At 47.0% G+C, this 12,281-nt stretch overlaps 1 long non-coding RNA gene across 1 annotated transcript; it reads right to left on the reverse strand.

Moving 5' to 3' along the window:
- Positions 1–486: 486 nt before the first annotated feature.
- On the reverse strand, positions 487–6,607 carry Gm46528. Its single transcript, XR_001781730.1, has 3 exons — positions 5,879–6,607; positions 793–883; positions 487–509 (listed from the first exon to the last, which is right to left on the reverse strand). It is a non-coding gene; the product is annotated as a predicted gene, 46528 (long non-coding RNA).
- Between the last annotated feature and the right edge of the window lie 5,674 nt (positions 6,608–12,281).

The following is a 12,281-nucleotide window of genomic DNA, read 5'->3' on the forward strand; positions in this document are numbered from 1 at the left end:
CAGCCAGGGCTATATGGAGAAACCCTGTCTCGAAAAAACCAAAAACCACAGAGCCAGGTGCAGCGGCACACAGCTATAATCCTAACATGGAGTTAAGGGAGGCCCAGAGTTTAAGGACAGGCTTTGCTACACGTCAAGATGCAGTCTCAAGGACACAAATGAAAACTTAAAATGGATGGGCAAAAGGAGAGTGTGATTGTTTGTAAATGCTCAGCCGGAGGAGTGGTACAATTAGAAGGTGTGGTCCTGTTGGAGTACGTGTGTCACTGTGGGTCTTGGCTATAAGACACTCACCCTAGATGCCTGGAAGCCAGTCTTCCACTAGCAGCCTTCAGATGGAGATGTAGAACTCTCGGCTCCTCCTGCACCATGCCTGCCTGGATGCTGCCATGTTCCTGCCTTGATAATGATAATGGACTGAACCTCTGAACCTGTAAGCCAGCCCCAGTTAAATGTTGTCTTTTATAAAACTTTCCTTGGTCATGGTGTCTGTTCACAGCAGTAAAACCCTAAGACAGAGAGGAAATAAAACAAACAGAATTTGCAATTGGTGTGTGTATGCATTCCTGTGTGTGTGTATGCATTCGTGTGTGTGTGTGTGTGTGTGTGTGTGTGTGTTCACGTAGTGCATGTGCTCACGTTCATGTGCATAGAGGCCAGTGTTACATGCCCAGTGTCTTGCCCAATCACTGGGACCTCTCATGTGAAACCAGAGCTTGCTGATTTGGCTAGTCTAGCCAGCAATCCGGTCTCTGCCTCCCAGGTATTGGGATGCCAGGTGGCCCACCATACCTGCTCATCATTCCTGTGGGTTCCGGGGATCCAAACTCTGATCCTCAGGCTTGTGTGGCAAGTGCTTTACCTGATGAGCCATCTGCTCAGTCTAAAGCAATAGTTAAGGAAAAAAAAAAAAACAACTTTGAGGGTACAAATAATATATTTCAAAACTGCATATTTAGTATCTATAATTGGATGTCTTTTATGAAGAAAGGATTCCCTGAGGATAGATTTGTGGCTGGGCCTGACAGATGGCAGGCGAGGGGTCTTTCCAGAAGTGAGGGACAGGAGAGTCTGTATGGGACTCTGTATTTTATATGAGGGGGCGTTGTTTGTTAGAACTGGGGGCTGTGGGGGGCTGTACCTGGGGAGATCAGTGAGTACGGGATAGAGTATCTTGAACCCCTGTACTGTGAGAAGTTAGGAACTGAATATTGGTGTCACCCCCTAAAATTCTTGTTGAGACTATAATCTCCAGTGTAACCACACTTGGAGGGAGGGTCCTTACAGGAATACTTGCGATTTAATGAGATCATGAGGGCAGAGCCCTTGTCAAATTGGATTAGTGTCCTTGTAAGAAGCCCAGAGGACAGAAGGCTTCAGGAAGATACACACACACACACACACACACACACACACACACACACCAGGAATCTGACCCTGTGACACCTTGACCTTTGGTTTTACAGGAAGAGGAACAGAGGTGCAAGGGACACAAACGGCTTGTTGATGGACCTGAGATTTAAATGCAGGGGTTTGCAGCACTTTCCTAGGAGTTCTAACATGGTAATACCCCCAGACCTGTTCTCTTCTTACTTAGACTACAGAGGCTTGCCTAATAAAGGCATTTGAAATCCAAAACCCTTGTCAAGTGGGAAGGTCACATGACCCAAGACAGGGACACTGAAAAGCTACCCCCTCCCCCTCCCAAACCTGGCCTGAGAATCCTTCCCTAGTCTAGAAGAGAAAAAGAGCTTCCTCTAGGAGACCAAATCCAAACTGCTCTTCAGCGCCATCTAGTGATCAGGAGGCGTGCAGTTCAGGGTTTTGGACTTTGGGAAGGACACAAATGGTCACAGAGCCGGCCAGCTCCACAGAGAAAGTCCTCAAATAAGAGGCTCTACAGACAGAGACAGACCATAGGGCTGTCACCAGGGATGTGGGGCTTGGGAACAATAGGATTTATATGACTGTTGAGAAAGGAAACGGTAAGCCTGTGAGCATAGCGGCACCAGTCACAGCAGTCAAAAGGTGGAATCTCGCCTAGATCAATGCCTGCTATGTGATGGATGAGCATCTGTGGCCATCCATACAAGGAATAGTACTCAGCCTTAAACAGGAAGGGGATTCTGACACATCCTCTATGGACCTTGAGTCCAGACACAAAGGGACAAATATTGTGTGGTATCACTTGTATAAAATACATAGATCTGGGGACATCTAGGGATTTGCCTAGCATAACGAGGCTCTGGGGTCAATCCCTAACACTTCAAAAAAAAAGGTGGATTTTTAAAAAAATTGATAACCACATAAAGTAGCACTGAGGTTTGCCAGGGATAAAGAAATAGCAGGAAGTGGTGATTCCAGAAAGAAAGAGATGAGGTGAGGCCAGGGGAAAGGGCTGGTATTTAAGTAAAGAAGAGGCTTTCTGGCAGAGTGATCTATCCAAGGCACCCTGGGCATCAGGGCCCTAGTCAGCTCCCACAGAGGTTGTTGAGAACTGGCAAGCTGAATCCCGCATCTAGAACACACCGAAGCCACTACACTCCACCAAGAACTGAAGTGGCCTGGGCGGGCAGCCCTCACCAGAGCCTGGACCCCACTTTTCAACTTGCAGTCTCCATAACTGTGAGATGAACAAACCACTCTTCTTTGTAACTTAGTCTGTTTCAGTTATTTCATTACAGTCATGAAAATTGACTGAACCCACGTGTAACCCAGAGGCCAAGAACAATCCCAAAGCCCCAAGTCTCCTCCAGATGGAAACACCAAGCCCAGCATGTATATTGAGAAGGTCCTGAACCTTGGCTAACTGACTCACCCAGCACTGAACATCTTGAGTTCAAGTATGGACTGTGGTCTTCAAGTTCATTTCTTACTTAAAAAAAAAAAAGAGGTATTCTTGGGGAAAATAGCTGATGAAGAAAAATAAAAAACTGTGCAAGAGAAGTGTGAAGTGTTTTGTGATAGAAGACAGTCAGGAAACTGCTGAATGGCTGCTAAGACCCTCCAAAAGGACTCAGGAGCTGACACAGTTTCCTCGCTAGCTAGGAGTACCCAATTTGAACCCTGATCAAAGGGAATTATGGTAGTAGATTGAGACCTATGGAATATGCTTGGGCTCATGAGTTCACATTGATAATCACAGGAAGGTAAATGGCCGCCTCTGGGACATGAAAGGGACTCATTTGTTACCTTGAGAAATGAGAGAAAGAATGGGGCATTTCCTACGCAGACTTTACTGCCTGGTCTCCAAATGGGATGAAGGGAGGACTCTGTTAAATATTTTATTTTTTCTACATTTAATTATGTTATGTGTACACGAGTACAAGCACCAGAAGAGGGTATTGGATCCCCTGGAACTGGAGTCACACAGGTGGTTGTAAGCTACCCAGGGTGCATGCTGGGAACTGAACTCTGTTCCTCTGCAAGAGCAGTGCAGAGTCTCAGCCACTGAACCAACTCTCCAGCCCCAGAGGGCTCCATCTCTTAATAGAAGGAGGGTACTCAGCAAAACAATGATCAAATATTGTCATATTGAAATATCCAATTGTCGCAGGTCCTCTGAGCCGGCTGCAATACGAATGACACAGACAGGTTCACGCAGCAACTTTACTTCAGGCTTTTTCTTTTACAGCTCTCTTCCCCAGCAGCTTCTTCTTAGGGCAAGGGCTAAACTACTCCTATTCTACTTCTCTTACTCTACTTCTACTCATGGCAAAGGCTAAAACTCCTCACTACTCTACTTCTGGCTTCTACCTAGGGAAAGGGCTAAACAATAACTCTCCTCACTCCTCCCGACTCCTCTCCTTCTAGCGCCACCCCACCTCATCCAATCAGAATTCACACACGCTCCAGGCACGAGCTTAGGTCGTTCACCGATAGGCTGACAGGTCTGGATCATGAGGAATAGTCCAGCCTGGCAGGCAGCCCATGCATGCAGCCTCACTGCACATGCTCGGGCAAGGCAGTAAACAAGTGGGTTTCCTGGAGCCCAAAGCCACACCTGCTTCCCACATCTCCCCCTTTTTGTTTTACTAGCAGCTCTGGGATCAACATCTGTCTTAGGTTGCCCCCATCCGTGCCACATCCTTACCCGTCATGGGAGTGACGAACTCACTTTCGCCATCCTGTCTTAGGTTGGTATGCGCACGTGAGGGTCTTACCCGTCATTGATTACTGATCCAGCATGTTGAGCCAACATTGGGGGGATGTTCCTGCTTCCAAGGCTGCCATAGCCTGCACTAAGGCTTGTTTATCAGCCCTGTGCCGCCTTCGCATACGTGCCATCCACCAAAGCATTCCTCCACACACAACAGTCAGCAGGAGAGCTCAAAAGGCTATCCATCCCCAATTTTTTAAGAGTCCCACAGTTCCCTGGATGATCTCCAGCCATTGCTTTGCAGCTGCAATCTCCACATGGTTGTTGTTCACGACAACAATCTATGCTCGCAATTCCTTCATCTTTGTGTCGAGATCATGACTCCAATTTCCTAGCAGCATCGCACCAATTGCACACAACAGATTTGCAGATCTGGAAAATTCTGATACTGAACAGAGGTTACACACATTCCTGACATATGAGTCAAGCTCTGGCTAAGGGTGTTAATTGGTGAGGAGATTGTAAATCGGAATCTCCTTTTAAAATATCGAATAATGGGTGTAACTCAGCATTGGGAAGATTGCAATAGGGCTGAATCCAATTGATATCTCCTAACAATTTTTGAAAATCATTCAAGGTATGCATTTTATCCATCCTTAGTTCCAGCTTTAGTGGCTTGACAACAGCACCTCTCAATTTAGTACCTAAATAGTGTTTTACTTCTGTCTTTTGAACCTTTTCTGGGGCTATCACCAAATTCCACTTCTTTTTTTTTGTTTGTTTGTTTGTTTGTTTGTTTGTTTTTCGAGACAGGGTTTCTCTGTGTAGCCCTGGCTGTCCTGGAACTCACTCTGTAGACCAGGCTGGCCTCGAACTCAGAAATCCACCTGCCTCTGCCTCCCGAGTGCTGGGATTAAAGGCGTGCGCCACCACGCCCGGCAAATTCCACTTCTTTAAGAGGTATTTAGTTAGGGTCCCAAATACCTCTTCCACTTCCACATTAGAGGATCCACAAATCAAAATATCATCCATACTATGCTTTCCCTTTTTGTCTCCCTCATCTTTATAGAGGGGAGGAGAAGGCAACGGAGGGGCTAATGGTTCAGGCAGCCTACCGCGCCTCAACCTCCAGCAGAACATCCGACTACAGACGTCATTGTCGCTTTCAGTCCTGTCGATGTCACTAATAGACCCTTCAGAGCTAGATTCCTTCTTCTCTTTCTTATCTTTGGTTTGTTGTCTAAGCTGTTTAGGCTTTCGGCGGCTAGCCTGAGAAGCAATCTCCTTATTGTACTTTCCACTGGTGTCCCTCAAGCATGCCCTGACCAAGATCCAGATGGCTAACATTTTTACTGTCATTTTAGTCACAGTTGAACCCATGTTGCTGAAATTCCCTTCATCTCTATTCCTGAGAACCTTAGTGCTCTGTCCCCTTTTTTCCAGGGAACCTTCCAGGCCTATGCTTTCTTTAGTTGCTGAAATTCCCTTTGTCTCTATTCCTGAGAACCTTAATGCTTCGTCCCTTTTTCTCAGGAACCTTACCTTCATCTCTATTCCTGAGAACCTTAATGCTTCGTCCCTTTTTCTTGGGAACCTTACCTTCATCTCTATTCCTGAGAACCTTAATGCTTCATCCCTTTTTTCCGGGGAACCTTACAGGCCTGTGCTTTCTTTAAATACCGTTGCTTACCAAAATTTCCTTACAGCTGTTTACTAAAATTTCCTACTGCTGTTTACTAAGGTTTCCTTACCTCTGTTTACTAAAATTTTCTTACTTACCTTTGCTGACTGACACGATGAGTTCCCCGTATGGGCCACCATTTGTCGCAAGTCCTCCGAGCCGGAGACATGAACGACACAGACACAAGTCGGGTTCACGCAGCAACTTTACTTCGGGCTTTTTCTTTTACAGCTCTCTTCCCCAGCAGCTTCTTCTTAGGGCAAGGGCTAAACTACTCCTATTCGACTTCTCTTACTCTACCTCTACTCATGGCAAGGGCTTAAAACTCCTCACTACTCTACTTCTGGCTTCTACCTAGGGCAAGGGCTAAACAACAACTCTCCTCACTACTCCCGACTCCTCTCCCTCTAGCGCCACCCCACCTCATCCAATCAGAATTCACACACGTTCCAGGCACGAGCTTAGGTCGGTCACCAATAGGCTGACAGGTCTGGACCATGAGGAACAGTCCAGCCTGGCAGGCAGCCCATGCATGCAGCCTCACTGCGCATGCTCGGGCAAGGCAGTAAACAAGTGGGTTTCACGGGGCCTGTGCCACACCCGCTTCCTGCACCCAATGACTCACAGATCTTGACATTAATCAGGACCTGCCAATATCATTAAAGGAGCCCCAGGCATTGTGTATCTCTAATGAAAAAAATTAGCCATGAATCCTCCAACAATAAAAAGCGTGGCAGCTAATACTTATACTTCCAGCACTGTGGAAGCTGAGGCAAGAAAATCACGTGTTCCGGGGAAACTGGTGTCTTAGGGTTTTGGTGGAAAGCTGTGAAGAGACACCATGGCCATGGTCATAAAGGAAAGCATTTAATTGGGGTTGGCTTGCAGTTCAGGGGTTTGGTCTAATTATTGTCATGGTGGGAAGCATGGTGGCATGTGGGCAGACATGGTGCTGGAGAGGTAGCTGAGAGTTCTACATCTGGACCCACAGGCAGCAGGAAGAGGGAGTGACGGGGCCTGGCTTTGAGCCTCTGAAACCTCAAAGCCCACTTCCTCCAACAAGGCCACACCTTCTAATAGTACCACTCTCTATGAACTGAGCTGCCAATTTCCAAACAACACAGATGGGAGTTGCTCCAAAGAACCTTTCTAAACAGGTCTGCTTTTCCAGTATCCTTTCTTTCCCACTACTTCTGGTAGGTGGTGGGCTAAAAGGGAGGTTACAGTGTTTAAGGACCATCATTAAAAATAGGCATTTGAAAAAAATTAAAGTTACACTTCCCGGTCCAAAGCCCCAGTGTGATCCTCAGCACACCCTTCCAGACATCCTCCTGCCTTGGAAGCATACTTCTATCTTCCTCCTCCTGACGAAGTAGCTCCGTATTTCCAGCACTGCACCGGAGTCTTAGATGAGGCTGCAATGTTCCTTTCAGCAGATGAGAACCAAAGAAGGGCTCGTCACTGTGAAATAAAATCATGTTGCTGTCTGCTTGTGGAGTGGTGGTGCTGATGCTGGTGTCAGTCAGTGCCAGGCATCAAGTCTGAATTGAGCACTTACTATAAATATGCAGGGGATAAGGGATGACTCTTAGCTTTGAGACACAGGAAAGTTATCAGTAGAGCTGGAAACTGAGATTCCCAGTGGAGAAACAAGTTCAAAACCAGTTGCTATGATCTCTGAAGTGGCCCTTAGTCTGCTGTGTATGTAGCTGGACTCCCAAGGCCTGTGATCTGTGTCTAGACCTTTGTTCTGCTTCTGATTAGACTCATAGACAGGGCATGTCACTAACATCTCCTGCCTTGGGTTGGAGAGATGGCTCAGTGGTTAAGAGCACTAACTGCTCTTCCGAAGGTCCTGAGTTCAAATCCCTGTAACCACATGGTGGCTTACAACCATTTGTAATGAGATCTGATGCCCTCTTCTGAGGTGTCTGAAGACAGCTACCGTGTACATATAATAAATAAATAAATGCTTTTTTTTTTTTAAAAATCTCCTGCCTCAGTTTCTCAATTTACAGAATGGAAATGACATTGGGGGCTTCGCTCGCACACTGTTGAACAACACTGGTTAATATGAAGGATTTAGAAAGGATTTCATAGAAAGTACTGCAAGACCCACAGCGTGTGCCCAGTACATGTTGGCTGTTGTCATTATCCCCAACAAAGTTGTCAGTGACAACGATTGCCACAGTCCCTGATAAGGACAGAGGGACAAAGGAGAAGTATCTGTCGAGTTAACCTCTGGCTGTGTGCTGGATAGCATTCGTAGTACAGTGCACACCGACCCAGCCTGCTGTTCCTCGGGGCATTACAAAGAGTTTGCTTAGAGTGGGGGCTGGATGCCAGCCACACAGAAGGCTGTCAACAGAGCCGGGGAAGAGGACTCGGTGATATTTACAAGCCCATTAAGTGCAGAAGTGGTTAAGGGCTGGAGTTCCAGGAAGCTGCCTGCCAATTTTTATCCTGCTGGGTTTTGTGCAAGGCTGAGCCTCTCCCCTTCTCATCTCCTCCACTCCCTCCCTTCCCAAGCCCTGGACAGACTGCGGAGGTCTTAATGACTCCAGAGAGCTATTATGAGCTGCCAGGAGAAAAAAAAGTATTTTCTTTATGAAGTGGTGTGTGTGATTTTCACTACTGAAGGCGATAGCGGCAAGAATCATTTTGGTCACTGACTGTGTAATCTGCGGCGTGCAACTCCTCTAAGCATGGATTTACATGATGAAGGAAAATAGCCTCCAGGACCCACCCTGCCCCATGGAGAATATCCAGAGTGCTCTTTAGAATAGGCCAAGTACGGAGGAGAGCCACTGCCCAGGGCTCACCGATTTCTGTCTGAGAGCCATGGAATTCAGATACCATCTTCACTCATTCTGTGGTAACTTAGGAAAAGGAGACAGAAGAGGATGGCTAGCTCTGGAGGCATGTACCCTGCCCCTCCTACCGCATCATATTGACAGACAGGGCCAATAAAGTCAGGCATTGCTGGAGCCAATCTTGGCTTTCAGTGCTTGGTGCAGTCACCGGTCTTCAAGAAAAATGGTTAGGATTACAGTGGGTGGATCGTGTGACAGTATTGTAGGATCCACCTGGCTCCTTTCCCTGTCATCTTCCTATTCTCTCTGTGGGAGTCCCTGGGGCCATCAGCACAGAGCTTCAAACCAGCTCCAGAGGCTGACTTGGTCTGTCTTGAGGCTGACACTTCTGTGGGCCTCCCTCTGATCATGATCTTTGAGACACCAACTCAGGTTACGCAGACAAGATGAGTCGAGCCAGATAGGAAGGAAGTAGCCAGCTGTCAGTGTGACTACCTTCTAGAGACAGCATCAGGAATGACTCTCTTCCTAATTGTTTGCATGTCTCAGGTTTTCTGCAATGAGCACGCAAAATGATAAAATAACAATGACACCAGATCTCAAGAAGCAAATTCTAAGCCTGCACCAACCTTGTCTATTCTAGTAAAAAGGCTCGGGTCCTGGCACATCGTAAGTGGCTCATATCAAGGTGGAGAAACATGATGAGCATGCTGGTGCACACCTTTAATCCCAGCACTTGGGAGGCAGAGGCAGGCGGGTTTCTGAGTTCAAGGCCAGCCTGGTCTACAAAGTGAGTTCCAGGACAGCCAGGGCTACACAGAGAAACCCTGTCTCGAAAAGGGGACGGGGAAGGAAGCAAAACTAAGTCTAGGGTTTTAATTTTTCACCCAATATTTATTTTATGACAATTTCTGAGAGTTGGTTCTCTCGTTCCACCACGTGGGTCCCAGGAATAATTCAGATCATCCATCGGTCTTGGCTGCAAGCACCAAACCCCACACATTTTATTAAAACATGCAGCGGTGGAGCCTCAGGGATAGAGGCCAGTCAGTAACGTTGCTTGCCTTACAAACATGAGAACAGAGTTCTAACCACATTAAAAAAAAAGTCAAGTGTAGTGGCTTTTTATCCCAGCAGTGGGAGGTGGAGTCAGGAAAACCTCCAGGTCTCTGGGACCAGCCAAGCTCACCTACTTGGTGAGTTCCAGGTCAGCCAGACCCTGTCCACTGTCTATGAAACAATCCACAAGGATGTTCTTTGACCTGCATGTGGACTCGCACACATGTTCACACTCAATATACAAACATGTGCACACACACACACACACACACACACACACACACACACGTACAGGAGAAAGGACACAGTTGAGAATTGGAGAGTCCTTGGGTCCCTGTCCCATGAGTAGGCGGTTAAAGCCACTTGTTGACCTGAAATCTTATAAAACCTTAACCTGCAAGCAAAAGCTGGCCCAGCCTCCAGCATTCCACACCTCCTGCTTCCCCCCTGACTGGGTCCCTTCTCTTTCCATTGGCCCCTGCTGTTTGTTCTGTTTCTCACTCTGCAATTCTGTTGCAATTCTGCAACATTGCAGTTTCCAAGGATGTCCCTACTTCTCCCAGGCCTAGGTGGGCTCAGGAGAAGCTAAGCTTGCAGGGACAAAAAGCCTGAAAACAGGCACAGGAGGCGCTAAAGGTTACAGGATGCAAGGTCTGCCACCTTTGTGGCTACCTAGGGACAGCTTGTATGAAGATAAAGCCAGCAGATGAAAACAGAGCAGAGAGATAAAAAGGAGGCTATCCTGGGTCTGTTACCAGAACCTGCACCTTGAGCTCACCCTGACTGACCCCTTTCAATCCTTTCAACCTTCCCTTTCTCCCTCCTGGGAGTGGGAGAAACACAAGGAGCCATAAGCAGAGAAAGCCAACGATTGGCCTGGGATCCGAGAGTCCACAGGGACTGATTACTGAGTTAACACTTTAAAATCTGGATTGCATCTAAAACAGTTCCCCGGGAAACAATAAACCCGACCTGGTGACAGACTAGCCTGTGCCCTTCACAGTTCAGTCAGGGGTCTACAAGGAGATGGTCCCCCTAACTTCCCACCCCTCTCCCCACTGAGGTTGGATATGTTTGACCCCTGTGACTGCTAGACTTTCAGCCTGATGTCTCGGTCTATCTTCTTTAACCTCACGGAGCAGCTGATGAAGAACTTTGCAAGCCTGTGCTAAGGTAAAGACATGGGAGCGGCTTCTGCTTTAGAAGTCATGCTCTGCATGGAGTAATTACATCCTTACGTTTACGGGCTATGCTCTCCTGACCCAGCACCCTCTTCATTAAGCCATACCTCCCAACACCATTGCAGTTTCCAAGGCATGAATTCGGGGGCACATCCACAACATAGCAACACACACTGTGGTGGTTTGAATAGAAAAGGTCCCCATAGATTCATGTGAATGTTTGGCCCACAGAGTGGCACTATTAGGAGGTGTGGCGTTGTTAGAGGAAGTGTGTCGCAGTCTCCTTCTCCTGCCTTCCAACCAAGATGTAGAACTCTCAGCTCCTTCTCCAGCACTACATCTACTCGTATGCTGCCATGCTTCCTGCCATAATGATAATGGACAAAACCTCTGAACCTGTAAGCCCACCTCAGTTAAATGTTTTCCTTTATAAGAGTTGACTTGGTCATGGTGTCTCTTCACAGCATAAAACCCTACTAACACACACACACACTCACACACATCATAGCGATATACATATAATAGCAACACACAAACTAAAGTAACACACATAACACTTCCCACACACATATACCCTCATACACACATACCTATTACATACTCACAGACGCACCCATATATATATACACGGCCTCACATATACATACCTATACATACACACACATACACAAACATACACACATGTATACACATTCAGGACACTATACACACACCCTTAGTTCTACCTAGAGGCCTCTTATGAATCTGAACTATGGATTTTAACAAATTTTAAAATATTTTTGCCCTAAGGATCTCTAAAAGGACATTAGTGTACCACTCAGCAGTTATGTTTTCCCACCACCCTGATCTATGGTTTTTCGTGTCCAGCTACAGAGTGTGCTGTCCTGGGAAGGGCACAGCCTTGTTGCGAATCTCCAAAGGGATAAACTAAGGAGGCTGTAGCCAGATATTCTCCCTGCAGCCCCTTTATCAGTCTATCGTGGAGAACTGTGGCTTAGGTTTCCTCCACTATCAACTACGTTAAAAATGGAGCCACTGGCAATGACACAAAGTCCAGAGATCCCAGAACAATGGAGGTGTGGGGTTGGCTATAAACCAAAGATGGTACCTCCAAGCTTTGATGGCATGGTCTGATTCTGCCTCAGTACCCTCAGGCAGATGCTGGGATGGTGTGTCATGGAGGAAGAGAATAATGGGGCTTGGTCCCTTTCCCTTCAAAGGCCATCAGGCACTTCACTGACAGACCCCTTCCTTTGGCTTTTCCCCTCACCAGCCCCTGGGAACAAAACTGGCAACACACCTTGCTGTCCTCAGCAGTGATTAAAGCAAACCTACTCTCAGGGGAAGGCGAGGAGGAGGAAGAGACAGTCTAAATATCTCAGGCTCTTCCCGGGAGACGTAATTAGTCTATCTCGGCAATCGCTCATTTTTAACTCTGTCATAATTTT

The sequence above is a fragment of the Mus musculus genome, chromosome 15 (genome assembly GCF_000001635.26).
Source record: "Mus musculus strain C57BL/6J chromosome 15, GRCm38.p6 C57BL/6J".
Classification (NCBI taxonomy): Eukaryota; Metazoa; Chordata; class Mammalia; order Rodentia; family Muridae; genus Mus; species Mus musculus.